The sequence below is a fragment of the Sturnira hondurensis genome, unplaced genomic scaffold (assembly GCF_014824575.4).
Source record: "Sturnira hondurensis isolate 20B ecotype Veracruz unplaced genomic scaffold, ASM1482457v3 Scaffold0001721, whole genome shotgun sequence".
Taxonomy (NCBI): domain Eukaryota; kingdom Metazoa; phylum Chordata; class Mammalia; order Chiroptera; family Phyllostomidae; genus Sturnira; species Sturnira hondurensis.
The window spans coordinates 2830627-2846416 of record NW_028074352.1 but is presented as its reverse complement, the minus strand read 5'-3'; the positions used below and the strand labels follow the sequence as shown (position 1 = coordinate 2846416).

At 41.3% G+C, this 15790-nt stretch overlaps 1 pseudogene; it reads left to right on the top strand.

Annotated features, from left to right (window-relative positions):
* The first annotated feature begins 2775 nt into the window (after positions 1-2775).
* LOC118976452 (keratin, type I cytoskeletal 18-like) lies at positions 2776-6688 on the top strand (annotated as a pseudogene).
* Positions 6689-15790: the final 9102 nt, after the last annotated feature.

Here is a 15790-nt window from a genome sequence, read left to right as displayed (position 1 = left end):
AGAAGCACTTTATCTGTCCTTCCATTCTCAATGAAAGCTTTGCTGAATAGAGCAATCTTGGATGTAAGTCCTTGTCTTTCATGACTTGGCATATTTCTCTCCAGCCCCTTCTTGCCTTTAAGGTCTCTTTTGAGAAATCCGCTGACAGTCTGATGGGTACTCCTTTGTAGGTGACTGTCCCCTTATCTCTTGCTGCTTATAGGATTCTCTCCTTCATTTCAGTCTTGGCTAATGTAATCATGATGTGCCTTGGTGTGTTCCACTTTGGGTCCAACTTCTTTGGCACTCTCTGAGCTTCCTGGACTTCCTGGAAGTCTATTTCCTTTGCTGGCTTGGGGAAGTTCTGCTTTATTATTTGTTCAAATAAGTTTTCCTCTTGTTGCTCTTCCTTTTTTCCTTCTGATGTTGGAATGCTTAAAGATGTCCTGGAGGTTCCTAAGCCTCTCCTCATTTTTTGAATTCTTGTTTCTTCATTTTTTTCTGGTTTGATGTTTCTTTCTTCCTTCTGCTCTGAACTGTTGATTTGAGTTCCAGTTTCCTTCCCATCACTATTGATTCCCTGTGTATTTGCCTTTATTTCACTTAGCATAGCCTTCAGTTTTTTATTTAATTTGCAACCAAATTCAACCAATTCTGTGAGCATCCTGATTACCAGCATTTTGAACTGTGCATCTGATAGGTTGGCTATCTCTTCCTCACATAGTTGTATTATTTCCGGAGCTTTGATCTGTTCTTTTGTTTGGGCCATTTTTTTTTATCCTGATGCACCTGTTCTGTGGTGAGGGGCAGAGCCTTAGGTGTTTACCAGGGTGGAGTAACCCACCTTGCTGTGTTGTGATGCTGTATGTGGGGAGGGTGTCTGAGAGGGAACAATGGTACTTGCTCCACTCTCTGCCAGATTTCAGTACTTCCCCCATTTCCCACCAGCAAAGTGGGCCCTTCTGGTGCTGATTCCTGGATAGGTGGGCTTGTGTATGTTCTAGGACCCTGTGGGTCTCTCCAGTGAACTCTCCTGTGAGGCTGGGAGTTTCTCCCGCTGTGACATCAACCCCCACAGGTGTTTTCAATCAGAGGTTTGAGGCTCTTTTCCCCTAAGCTGGGGCCCTGGGTTGTGCAGTCTGTCCCACTTCCCAGTTGTTTCTCCTGGTTTATCTGCACGCAAAGGTGGGACCACCCGCTCCACCAGCCGCTGCCTTGCCAGCCAGCTGCAGCTGTGCACACCCTGCTCCACAATCTGCCACCTTGCTGGGTCAGCCAGTTGCCACCTTGCCCACCCCAGTCCTCCAGCCACTGCCTTGCCACAAGTCCTCTTTGCCAGGCTAAGCATCTCCACTCCTCCTACAGGTCTGGATGAGTGTGTCTTCTTAAACTCCTTGGTTGTCAGACATTCTGGTTGGTTTTTTATTTTTTAAATTATTGTTGTCCTTCTTTTGGATGTGTGAGGAGGCACAGTTTGTCTACCTACACTTCCATCTTGGCCAGATGTCAAAGAGAGAATCTCAAAAGCGGCAAGAGAAAAGCAGATAGTTACTTACAGGAGATTTCCCATAAAACTGTCAGCTGATTTCTAAAAAGGAATTTTGCAGGCTAAAAGGGACTGGCAAGAAGTACTCAAAGTGATGAAAAGCAAGGACTTACAACCTAGATTGCTTTATCCAGAAAAGCTCTAAGTTAGAATTGAAGGGCAGAAAAAATACTTCCCACACAAGGTAAAATTAAAGGAATTCATCACCAAGTCATTATTACATGAAATGTTAAAGGGAATTATATAAGAAAAAGAAGATCAAAACTATGATCATTAAAATGGCAACAAATTCACAACTATCAACAACTGAATCTAAAAAACAAACTAAGCAAATAAGCAGAATAGGAACAGGATCATAGATTTGGAGATCATTTGGAGGCTTATCAGCTGGAGGGAGGAGGGGAAGAATAGAGGAAAAGGTGCAGGGATTAAGAAGTAGAAACTGGTAGGTACAAAATAGACAGAGGGATGTTAAGAACAATTTAGGAAGTGGAGAAGCCAAAGAACTTATACACATGACCCATGGATGTGAACTATGGCAGAGGGGATTGCTGGAGGGAATTGGGGTATGGCCTTTGGGGGGTCAAAAAAGGAAAAATTGAGACAACTGTAATAGCATAATCAATAAAATATGTTTAAAACTTGGCCTTTTCACTTCTGAGTTTGTGTCCTTGTCTTTTCCCCTAGACCAGATATTTTTATGCCTGTTTGTACTAAGTCAGAAGGACGAAAATGCAATGGAAGAGACTGGAGATTCTAAAGAAGGAGAGGATGACTGAATAAGAAATATCTAAGAGAATGAGAATAGGTTGAAAGGTAAGCCTTTCTCTGTGGTCCATGCGGGCAAGATTAGGTATAAAGAAACACAGGTTTTAGGGTAGGAAAATAGAGGAAGTAAGAAAATTTCTATCAGGTAATCTGGGAATATCCATTTGATAGGAAGATTCAGGGAAGAGTTGGTAATGTGAAAATGAAGAAAATTTCAGAAAGTTGTCAAGATAAATACATTTGTGATTGTATCAAGAAGGGGATTACTTAGTAGCAAGGTGGAGCTACCCAACTGACTCCATGAATTTCTCAGGATTGGATGGCTATGACTCCAGCAGTTTCCCCAGCATCACTCATCCTGCACTGGGAGCTAACTGTTGAGTGATTCATAAATGATGACACTCTGAAAGCAAAGAGGCTGGCTTTTGAATTTTTTTCCTTATTGGTCCACTACTTGATTCCTATCTCCTTAGGGTGGAGACATGGAGTTGCTAAAATTAAAAAAACAAAAACAAAAAACAGCCTTTTCTGTGTCAGCTTGGCCATACCTCAAGCTTTACAGAGGTATGGCCCAATAAACGTGATTACTTTTATCTGCACTTCTTATAAGGGATGTTTTGTTAGCAGCTTTATGGCTATGACCACCTTTTCCACCAGTTAAAATACAGTTCTTATTTCTCACTTTTATTATATCAGCCTAGTTTAAAGGTAAAGCTGCGCTCCAAATTCAGAATTGCTGGTAAGGGAGTTACATTTAAACATTACTTCAGGGGGGAAACCTGTTGGTTTCTCTTAAAGACCTTTTTATAATGGTGAACCAGGGTAGAAATTCCTAATATCCTCTCTGACTCATAATCAAGAGTCAATTGACAGTAAAGAAGATGAAACATAAAATAACAGCTCTACAGACTTGCATTGCCTTATTCTCTATACTTAATTGACGTGTCACAGAATTTCCCTCTTTCAGGCCCTTAATAGTTTACCTGCGAAAGAGCGCCCCTGGGTGCTATATTTGCTACATGGATCAGGAGGCACAGAATTTTTTAACTAAAAAGAAACAGGTTTACCCATTCTGTGTGACTGAAGCAGCCTCCTCTGAGATGTCCATTTACATAATTTCTTCTTGAACTTTGCTTCCAAGACCTGACTAGGAAAGCAGCACCCACCAATGGGTATTCCTTTCCACAGTTTAGGAGAAACAGCAATTATATGAAAAGACATATTTTCCTGTCAATTGATTCAAATGCATAAAAAATTCAGTCACCCAGATGACTACAGATGCCAAGTCACAAATGTGATTAAATTCTGAGTAAAGTGAAGTATTATTCAGGCATAAAATACAAAGAGCCAAGGCCGGTCCTACTTCCTCCATCAATAAGTGGAGAACTATCTCTGGAAATTTTACCTGGAGCCCTTGCTAGAGTCTCCAAGGATAGGGTGATGTGATTTATAGTTTTAGCCCTGACTAAATGCCACAATTACTTGAAATACAGTATGCTTCCACACAGCGTATAACTAATATTTTCCCTTAACAAAGATAAGATATAGTTCATATCATGTAACTCAGTTTAATGTTAGGCTTAGAATAAATTAGTTTTACAAATGGAATTTTAAGTAAGGATAAAAGCATTGTAGGGGGAAAAAGCACAAAGAGACTCCTGCACCAATAGAATGAAATTTAATAAGGCAAGTGTGCACAATACGCAGGAGGAGAAAAGCAGACGATATACACATATAGTGGTCCACCCTATCCACTGGGGATTTGTTTCAAGACTCCCAGTGATGCTTGAAACTATGCATAATACTGAACCCTATATACACCACATATACATTTCTATAATAAAGTTTAATTTATGAATTAGGCACAGTAAGAAATAAACAGCAATAATAATAATAATAATAAAGTGGAGTAATTACTGTAATAAAAGTTATGTGAATGTGGTTTTTCTTTCTACAAATACCTTGTTGTACTGTACTCACATTTTCACTTAAAGGGAGCAGTTTACCGGTTCTCTTTGGCATATCTGAATTATCAGCCTCACTACTCTTACACTTTGCAGCCATTATTAAGTAAAATAAGGGTTACTTGAACACAAACACTGGGATAACTGTGTAGTTGATCTGAAAATGAAAGTGGCTACCATGTGACTGGACAGGGAGCCTACATAGAGTGAATACACTGGACAAACAGATGATTCACATCCTGGGGGGATGGAGTGTGTAGTGAGATTTCATCACGCTACTCAATACCACACAATATAAAACATTGTTTATTTCTGAATTTTCCATTTAATATTTTTGGACCTCAGTTGACTGCAGGTAACTGAAAATCAAAATTGAGGATAAATGGGGATCACTCTAAAGACTTTCACGGATCAGAAAGGCACAGACACAGCCAAGACAGACCTGCGGACGTGATCTACCAAGATAACTCTGCCCTATACACACAAGCGCCCATGAGTAGCAGGAAGCATGACAAGGTCGCTCAGATTTCTTTTCCCCACTTTTTTCATTTTTTGTTTTTAGAGAAAATGGAAGGGAAGGAGAAAGAGAGGGAAAGAAATATCAGTGTGAGAGAGATACATTGTTTGGCTGCCTTCCATGTGCACACAGTCTGGGGAATGGATTTGCAACCCAAGTGTGTGCCCTGACTATAAACCAAACCAGTGGCCTTTTGGTTTGTGGGATGATGCCCAACCAACTGAATCACACCAGCTGGAAACATTTTTCCCATTTTTGAGTAGAAGGGGAAACAAACTGCTCTGAAATTCTCCTTTGAAATTTTCCTCAGTCCAAAGTCTAAATTTTCAGCTTTAGAAATTTTAACTGTTGACATTTTATATTGCAACTCAGGACACACACACACACACACACACATAGAAATGATGTCCTCTGCTTTCTATTTTATTCTATCCTATGTTATTTTTAAAATTATGATGAAGACACATGTTATGGTTGAATTGTGTCTCCCCCCAAATTTATATGTTGAAGTCCTAACCCCAAGTACCTCAAAAGTGACCTTATTTGTATATGGTGTCTTTACAGAAGTCAAGTTAAAGTGGGGTCATTAGAATGGGCCCTAATCCAATATGACTGATGTCCATATAAAAAGAGAAAATGTGGGCTGCTTGAACATGAGTTTTGGTGTCTTGCCTTCATCCCTGAACAGCATGAGCTTCATCACCTGTTCCAGCTTCTTCACAAACTACTGCCCCTGGCCAGCCAACAGTGTGTCCAGAGTCTGTGCTGGTGCTGGGGTTCAGGCTCCAGGAATTCTGTGTCCCATTTCACCAGCATGTGGGGTGTCTTTGGGTCTGGGGCCTGGCTGTAGGGTTGAGCTGGGGTCTAGAGGGCATAGGAGATATCCAGAGCAAGAAGAAAACTATACAATGCCTGCATGACCACCTAGCCTTTTACCTGCAGAGGGTGAGAAGCCTGGAGGCTGATGATTGGAGACTGGAGAACAATATTTGTGAACACCTGGAGAAGAAGGGATCCAAGATCAGACTAGGGGAATTATTTCAAGACAATCGAGAACCTGAGGACTCAAGTCTTTGCAAGTTTTGTGGACTATGTTTACATCATTCTGCAGATTGACAATGCCTGTCTTACTACTGATGACTTCAGAGTCAAATATGAACTAGAACTGGCCATGCACCAGTCTTCGGAGAGTGACATCAATGGGTTCCAAAAGGTCATTGATGACACCAATATGACTCAGCTAGCTGCAGCTGGAGACAGAGATCGAGGCTCTCCAGGAGGAGCTGCTCTTTATGATGAAGAACGATGAAGGGGAAGTAAATGGTCTACAAAACCAGATTTCTCACTCTTGGTTGACCATGGAGTTGAGTGCCCCCAGATCTCAGGACCTCAGCAAGATCATAGCAGACATCCAGGCCCAGTATGACGAGATAGCTCAGAATAACTCATAGGAGCTAGACAGGTCCCAGCAGATTGAGGAGAGAGCACCACAGTGGTCACCTTACAGACTGCTGAGATAGGAGCTGCTGAGATGACACTCACAGAGCTGAGACTACAGTTTTAGTCCAGATCTAACTGGACTAAATTAGAAATCTGAAGCCCCATTTAGGGAACAGCCTGAGGGAGGTGGAGACCTGCTATGCCATGCAGATGGAGCAGCTCAACAAGATCCTGCTGCACCCGGAGTCAGAGCTGGCCCAAAGTCGGGGCAGAGGCAGGGCACCAACCCCAGGAGTATGAGATCATAAATTTCAAGGTGGAGGCTGAGGTCGCTACCTACTGGAGGATTTAGAACCTTGGTGATGCCCTGGATAACAGCCACCACATACAATCCATAAAAAGACCACCACCTGCAGGATTCTGGAGAGCAAAGTGGTGTCTGAGATCAATAACACCAAAGTTCTGAAGCAGTAAAGGCAGTTTCTTGGGAGTAGGAAAAAGTTCAGAGATCACTGAACATTTAAAAAAGAGAGAGAGAAAATGTAGGTGCAGGACATGCACAGAGACAATGTGAAGACGGCCATCTACAAACCAAAGAAAGAGAGAGGCCTGGAACAGTTTCTTCCCTAGCAGCCCTTAGAGAGAACCAACCTTGCCAACACCTTGATCAGACTCTTGGCCTCCAGAACTGTGAGACAATACATTTCTGTTGCTTATGCCACCCAATCTGTGGTGCTCTGTTAAACAGCAGCCCAAGGAAAATTAATACAATACACTAAGTTGATTTCGTGACCCATAAATGGGCTTTGAAGAGCACTTTGGAAGAAATGAATCTCATCCCATTGCCCTCTCCAGCATCATCTTTCCAGCTTGAACAAGGCAGTAACAGGGTTGCATGGCAGTGACAGTGAGTTCCCCGCAAGGCAGTAATAGGGAACTCACTAACTCCCAAGGCAAGACATTCTGCCTCTGGTTATCACTGGCAGCGCTAAAACCTGATGAGTGTAACTTTGTCCCACAGTTTCACTGTCATATACAGAGACTCCTATGCATAGAGAAGTCAAATCCCTCATCATCATGACAGTCTTTCAACTGGACATTTATATTCTGCAGCTACCATATTTGCTCAAACTCTCATCTACAAACTCTGTTTTCTTCCATATTGTCTTCCTTCAGTTCCTTGAACAGATACAAATTCCTTTCTTTGTCTTTTTGCTGACCCCTTTCTCCTGAAAAATGAAATTGCCTTTCTCTCCTCTGCTGCTGGCTAAACCCCAGCCTGTCCTAATTCCTCTGCTCAGCCTATCTTCATCTTTACAAATCATTTTCTGATCCTGCCAACCTGAAGCATTCTCTTCCTTTTCAAAATACCTAACACACTGTACTGAATAGTCATTAAAGATGGGTCCAAACTTATTACTACTTAGGAAAATGGAGTTTGACAATATCTACTGAACTTCTCATTTAACACAGGGGTTTTGATGAAGCACTGGTTTCAAGTGTCAGATCCCTGGCCAACATGCCTGAGTTGGTATCTTTGTTGTTTTTTTTTTAAATATATTTTATTGATTATACCATTACAGTTGTTCTATTCCCCCCCTTCATTCCCCTCCACCCGCACACTCCCTCCCCCACAATTCTCCCCCCCTTAGTTTATAACCACGTGTCTCAAGTTCTTTGGATTCTATATTTCCCCCACTATTCTCACCCTCCCCACTATCTATTTTCTACCTACCATCTATGCTATTTTCTGTGCCTTCTCCCCCCTTCTCCTCCTCCCACTCCCCTGTTTCTAACCCTCCATGTGTTCTTCATTTCTATGGTTCCACTCCTGATCTAGCTGTCCTCTTGGTTTGCTTTTGTTTTAGGTGTGGTTGTTAATAACTGTGTGTTTGCTGTCCTTTCACTGTTCATATTTTTCATCTTCTTTTTCTTATATAAGTCCCTTTAGCATTTCATATAATAAGGGCTTGGTGATGATGAACTCCTTGAACTTGACCTTATCTGAGAAGCACTTTATCTGTCCTTCCATTCTAAATGAAAGTTTTGCTGGATAAAGCAATCTTGGCTGTAGGTCTTTGGATTTCATGACTTGGAATACTTCTTTCCAGCCCCTTCTTGCCTGTAAGGTCTCTTTTGAGAAATCCGCTGACAGTCTGATGGGTACTCCTTTGTAGGTGACTGTCCCCTTATCTCTTGCTGCTTCTAGGATTCTCTCCTGCATTTTAGTCTTGGCTAATGTAATTATGATGTGCCTTGGTGTGTTCCTTCTTGGGTCCAACTTCTTTGGGACTCTCTGAACAACTTCATATGTTCCTCTAATTTGTGACTATAATCAACCAGTTTTGTTAGCATCCTGATAAACAGTGTTTTGAATTGTGCTTCTGAGAGGCTGGCAATTTCTCGGTGGCTGAGTTATCGGCTCTGGGACTTTGAATTCTTCTTGCGCCATCTTTCGGGCTGTTTGTGCCTGTTCCATAGCAGGATCGGTGCTCAAAGGTGTTCACTAGAGCAGGGCAACTAAGTCACTGGGTTGTGACGTTGTATGTGGGGGCGGGGTCAATGAGGAACTATGGCGTCCAGTCTGCTGCCTTCCGCCGTGGCCCCCACAGGTGCTGCAGCTGCCACTGTTACCGGGCCCGAGCATTTCGTCCCACTGCACGAGAGTGTGCCACCACCGTCAGCCCTCGCCCCCCGGGGCCTGCATGGTCCATCTCACTGTGCGCGAATGTGCGACCAAGGTCAGTCTGCCCCGCACCCCAACTGGTTCCGGGCTGCCTGCATGCCTAGGTGGATCTGTCCTGCCCGACCCTGCTCGCTGCTGGCTCCGCCCCTCTTACCGTCCCGGTTGACTGGTTAGTGGTTGTTGGACTTCCGTATAATTCAGTTTTCTGTTTTTTGCTGTGTCTTTGTTCTCCAAACCTTTGTTGTATTCAAACTTGGTTGTGGGAGAAGGCACAGTGTTTCCACCTATGCCTCCATCTTGGCGGAAGTCCTAAGTTAGTATCTTTGAAACTAACTTCTGTTTTCTTTTGTTCACACTGGTTTTTCCCAAAGTCTCTTCCAACTGGCCTCCTCTTGAGGTTACAGGAGGGGGATAAAAAACTGCGGATTCTCATCAGTGTGAGAGTAGGCTGCTGACAGAACGTCGTGGTCACCCCAAAAGCCACTCTGCCCATCTATGTTCTCTTCTCTGTTGCCTCCTCTGTCTTTATTCTACACACCACCTTGGGGGGATCTCTGACATCTGTATAGTTGTAAATGCTGAGAAGACTTTGATAATGCTCTCGCAGACTTTTTCAGCCCAAAGCTCTTTCTTGAGCTCTACAGTCATTTATCCAATAACTGCAGTGAGAAGTCTCACAGACTTCTCAAAATCTATAGGGCCAAAATCGAAACCACAATCTTCCTACCTTCTCCAGTATTTCCCACCTCAAGGAATGGCCTCACCATCCACTCACTTGTCCAGCCTAGAAGCGGGGATATCGCTATAACTCCTTCCCCACAGTCAGTCAGACATGGTCCATTTTGGATTCCACCTTCCTAATACTTCTCAAATTCACATCTTTTTATTTTGAACTCTGTCCACTGCCGACATTCAACCTCTCAGCATGTCTCACCTGGGTTAACTGCATCACCCACAGTTGGTCTCCCTGTTTCTCTTTTTCCATGCAGTTCATTTCTCCCCTGCAAATGAAGTAATCTGTCCCAAATGTTAATTAATTATATATTATTTTTGTACCACTCAGGGTCCAGTCAGGAAACAAACTATGCTGAAAAGCAGGTGTCATTTCATAGTGAAAATTAGTTACATAGGTGATGAAAGAGCTGAAAAGTGAAGAAAAGGGTAGAGAGGCAATCCAGAGATCAGGAACAATAGAAGAAAGAACCACTACCACCCCAAGCAGAGAGGGACAAAAGGAAACATAGCTATCATCGGAGCTGAGAGTCTGGGGTCATCCAGCAGAGGTGGGGACTATCCATCCAGGGGCAGAGAGAGACAAGGCCACAGAGCAGATAGAGTTGCAGCCAGCAATGCTACCTGAGGTGAAAAGAGTCAAGGATAAACACTGATTTCAGCCTTCCCATCACCATCCAGTTTCCCTACAGTGTTTCAATTTGGCCCAAACCAGCCTGAAGCGAGGGCATACTAGAATTCAGGAAATGTACCCTCCATTGATCAGATAGGGCAGTACAAGGGAAGGACTATGAAAGAAACTGGAGGCAATCAGGCCCAATACTGGATGACCTTCCTCATCCTTTCCTTCCTCACTGTCAGAAAACTGACAGTGTCCCTGCCCTGAGCATAAAGTACAACAGTACCTTGGTACTTGTTATTAATTTGTTCTGACAAGTAGTGAGCAAGTGGCAATTGAAGCATTTTCTCTTGAGGGGTGGCATCATGACTCATACAAATTCTAGCAAGTGCAACGAATGGTGAGCAAGCACCAAGTGCTGAAACATTTTTTCTTGCCAAAAGACAAGTTAGATGAGTACCAGGTTTGAGGAGTTCTGAAGATGACCAGTGCCGAGGTACCACTGTGCTATAAAAGATAAGATCATGTGCTTTTGCTCTGGATCCTGCTTGTCTCTCTAGGGCCACCTTTTACCAGGTTTACCAACCCTCCCTTCCCCACACTTAACTCAGTGTTCCCACTCAAGTCAGTACTCCTAGCTGCAACAAATTGAATGCAGAATCAGACATGAGAATCTAACTGTCTAGCCAGACTTTAAAGAGGTTTACAAAAATGTAGAATAATGCCATTCTTCTCGCTCATGTTTTTGAAAACATGGTTATTCTTCATAAAAATATACTACCCATGTTAACATGTAATGAATTTATTATTCTTACATTTATTTTAAGTATATTTTATTGATTATGCTATTACAGTTGTCCGAATTGTTTTCTCCCCTTTATCCTCCTCTGCCCCACACCTCCTCACCCTCCAGCATTCGATCCCCCTTAGTTCATGTCCATGGGTTGTACATATAAGCTCTTTGGCTTCTCCATTTCCTATACTATTCTTTTTTTAAGACTTTTTATTTATTTATCTTTAGAGGGAAGGGAAGGAGAGAGAAAGAGAAGTATCAATGTATGGTTGCCTCTCATGCATCCCCTGCTGGGAACTGGCCTGCAACCCAGGCATGTGCCCTGACTGGGAATCAAACCACGATCTTCTGGTTCACAGGCCTGCACTCAATCCACTGAGCTACACCAGCCAGGGCCATTTCCTATACTATTCTTAATCTCCCCCTGTTTATTTTGTGCCTAACAATTATATTTATTCTCTTTACCTTTTCCTCCCATTCTTCCCCTCCCCATTCCCCTCCCCACTGATAACCCTCCATGTGATCTCCATTTCTCTTCCTGTTGAAGTTTCCTTAGTTTTTGTTTTTGTTTTTTAGGATCAGTTGTTGATGTAAGTTTGTTGTAGTTTTACTGTTCATAGCTTTTTATCTTTTTATTAGATCAGTCTCTTTAACATTTCATATAAAAAGGGCTTCATGATGATGAACTCCTTTAACTTGACCTTATCTGGAAAGCACTTCATCTGCCCCTCCATTCTTAATGATAGCTTTGCTGGATAGGGTAATCTTGGATGTAGGTCCTTGCCTCACCCCTCTACTTACACGGGTCTTTGCTATGATTGTGACATTCTTGTGAGAGTCACTGGGTTTCTCACATCCCCAAGAGGCAAGTTTACCAGCTAAAGAGGAAGCCCTGCCACTTCATCAAAGCAGCAGAGGTGCAAAATAGAGCAATTTTGTTCACAAAGTGTACTAAGGGCATAACAAGGTGGAGGGAGTAGCCTGGTTTACCTCTTGTGTCCCCAGAACAGTGTGTGCAGGAAGAGGACTACACCTACTGCCTTGCCTCCCTCCATATTCTTTTGGAGATTAAGATAGAGCATGAACTGTGAGATGACAGCATGACTGAACTTCTGTAGAATGGGCATCTCCCGAAATGAAAGCCCCATTTTAAAAAGGTGATCATGTATGCAATGTGTCATGCCCATAAACCAAGTGGTTCAGGTAAACACTTATTGTTGAATACTTGTTGTGTGATAGGTTCTTCCACATTTCTCACTCATGAAGTAGAAGACCAACCACAGTGAGCATTATTAAACATGAAAGCAGATCACTCAGGACGAATCTGTGGAATTTTCTCTCATTCTGGAGGCTGTCAAATATATACATACTAGTTTCCCATTCCTATGTGGTGGCCTCAATGTGCTCTGTGTAATAAAGAGTGCTTAATGAGTTTAATTGTTATTGTTGTTATAGGCCTGTCAGAAAAATATCTGAAATAAACTAAATGATGTCTTGAGTGCCCTTGTAAAAATGTGATGGAAAATTCTATAGCTGCCTCCCCATCATAAGAACATAATGGATCAGTAGAATAAAACTACCTAGCCATAGTACAGACAATATTTTGGCATGATTTTTCATTTTTAATAAGTTTTGTTAATGTCAGATATGCAAACCACATCTTTACCAATGCCTTATGGTATTTTAGTAATGCATTTTTATAGATAAGGACATAGAACTCAATCTCATGTCCTCTGTGGCAAATGCTGGGCTGCTGTCTTACTGTCTCTCGCACCAAATATCTATGAAGTCTTGGGTCAATTGCTTAAACTCTCACAGCCCGAATTCCTCATCTATCACTTGTGTACAGGAATACCTACCCATAAAGGGTATTGTGGGGCTTGAAAGCAGCAATATATATGGAAGGGCTCTTGGTAAACTGTCATACACATGACAGAGCCAAGGAGGAACTTGATAAGGTGACTTTATTTCTCTCTCCCATCTTCCTTATTTCCACCCTCAATTCTGCCCAAATACAACCAAAGTAAAATTATAGATTTTGTTATAAAAATTCAGATTTATCCCTTACCAGTGTGGCTCAGTTGGTTGGGTGTCATCCTTCAAAACAAAAGGTCACTGGTTAGCTATGCCTGGGTTGCAGGTTTGGTCCTGGATGAGGTGTGTGCAAGAGGGGGTTTGTTCTATATTTTATTTATTAATATTTAGCCAAGAAGAACTTGAAATCCTCAATGACTGACTTGTGTAATCAGTTGTTCATTCAATCCAGGTTTAAGTATTCACTAAATGTCAGGTTCTGAACTAGGGCAGGAGGATATAGCAGGGAAGAACAAACACAAGTATTCTTGCCTACATAGAGCTTATATTCTAGTGGAGGGTGGGGTGGAGAGTAAGAAGATAAAAAATAAATAGGTAAAAATTAATACTATGCCAAGGGTGATGAGCTATAGAAAAAAAGAAGAGAAGGAAAGAGATAGAGAGTGCAGGCCATTGGTGAGAGAGTAAAGGATGCAACTTTACATAGCCAGGGCAAGGCTTCATTATTACAATGTTATTCAAGTGAAAATCTGATGTAGTTATTATGGAGAAAGAAGATGGTTCAAGGTAGCAAAGACAACAAGCACAAAGGTGCTGAGGCCTGGTGTATTTAAAGGACATCAAGGAATCCAGGATACCTGGAGAGTAAAGGAATAGGAGAGTAACAGAAAATGAGTAAGAGATAGCGGTGAAGAGGAAATAGGCAAAATCCAGTAGGTTCCCATATCATTTCAGAAGGGCTTTGAGCAGAGGACTGCATGGCTGGATATAAATATTTAAAAGAACCACTATGACTACTGATTGGAGGCTAGACTCTTGAGCAGCAAAGATAAGTAAAGAAAGATCATCTAGGAGGCTTTGGAAATAATATGAGGGAGAGAGATCAAAGTGGTAATCATGGAGATGGTGAGAGGTAGACAGAATTTAGATATATTTTGATAGTAGAAACAACAGGATTTGCAGAAGGGTTGGATATGGGTTATAATAGGAAGAGAGAATGACTTTAGAATTTGGTCTGAACTACTGGAACAATGAAGTGGCCTTTCACTTAGATGAGCTGGACTGCAGATGGACAAGGTTGGGAATGTATGGAAAGACTAGTGGTTGTTTTGGATACAGTAATTTAGAGATGACTTTTTATAGCCAAGATGTCAAGGAGGTAGTTGAAATTCATGGGGAGAAGTCTGAGCTGGATACAAATTTTGGAGCATCTCTATTTATCTGACATTTAGAGCTAAGTTGAGGCTGAATAATATTATGAAGATAATGACTGTGGAGACAGAAGAGGAGGATTTTGTAAACTGAGAGCTGCACCTTTAAAGTCAAGAATCCGAGAATAAAACCAGCAAGAAAAACTAAGAAGGAATGACCAGAAATATCAGGGAAACCTATAGACTATAATGACCTGAAAGTGAAGTAAAAAGTTTATCAGGGAGCACTGAATGGTCAGCATGTCAAATGCTGCTCATAGGTGAAGTCAGATGAGGGCTAACTATTGACAGCTGGATTTAGCAAAGGGAAAGTCATTAATGACCTTGACAAGAATAGGGTGGTGGTGACAAAAGCTCAAATGAGGATAATTCAAACAAGAATAGAAGGAAAGGAACTGGAGGCAGCAATTATAGAGGATTTTTTGAGAAGTTATATTGTAAAGAGAAACAAAAATAAAGGGGAAAAAGGAGACTATGAGGTTGAGAATTTTTGTTTTCTAGGTTTTTCATGGAAATGTTTATGAAATATTTACAAACATTTACCGTATTCATAATTCTTTATGTGCAAATATGCAAAGAACCCAAGCTGAGCATACATGAATTTTGCTCTTGATTGCTCTTTTCATGAATATATACAACAACAACAAAAAAGAAAAAAATCCAAGCCTTACAAAGAGACAGATGCCCTGTCCTCCAACATGCAGTTAAAAAGCAGATCTTAATTGGCTTCAGACTTTTGAGCACAAATGAACCCAAATGGATTCAACTTCACTGAACTATGCATCATTTATTTTGTTACTGAAATAAGAGTATCAGGCAACTGAAAATCAATGAATTGATTTAAATATTATGCAAAAGATGGAGCTATTACTATGGGCACATTTTTATGATTTAAAAATCACATTTCAGCATTTTCCTTATGTCAAGGGCTATGACAGGGCAGCATTGATTAACACATTCAGACCCAATCATCAAGAAAAAGACTTGGAACTGCAAATTTCTCTTGTAAAAGATGTCTTCTTAGGTCCACACTAAGTTCAAAGTTATTAAATAATGACAGTTGGGTTTGGCAGGTTTTTTGGCATGTGATTTGTTTTTAACTTTTTACTATGAAAAATTTTGTATTATGCAAAAGTAGAGAGAATAGATCATGATTCTTCCTCCCTCCTCCTATACCCAAGACTCAGCTTCAACAATTAGCAACTCACAGCTCAGCTTATCTCATCTTTATCTTCAACCATTTCTCTTTCCCATCCATGTACCAGATTATTTTGAGACAAATCCTAGACATCATGTTATTACATGTATAATTGTTTTACTGTGCATGTCTAAAAGGGGATTCTTAAAAATACTCATATAACTTTATTGTCATTTTCACACCTAATAAATAAGAGTACTTTCTTAATTCCATTAAATATTCTTCATATGTCCTATACATGTCTTTCCACATGTAGTTTGTTTGAATCAAGATCCCAAAAAGGTCCACAAATGTACATATCAT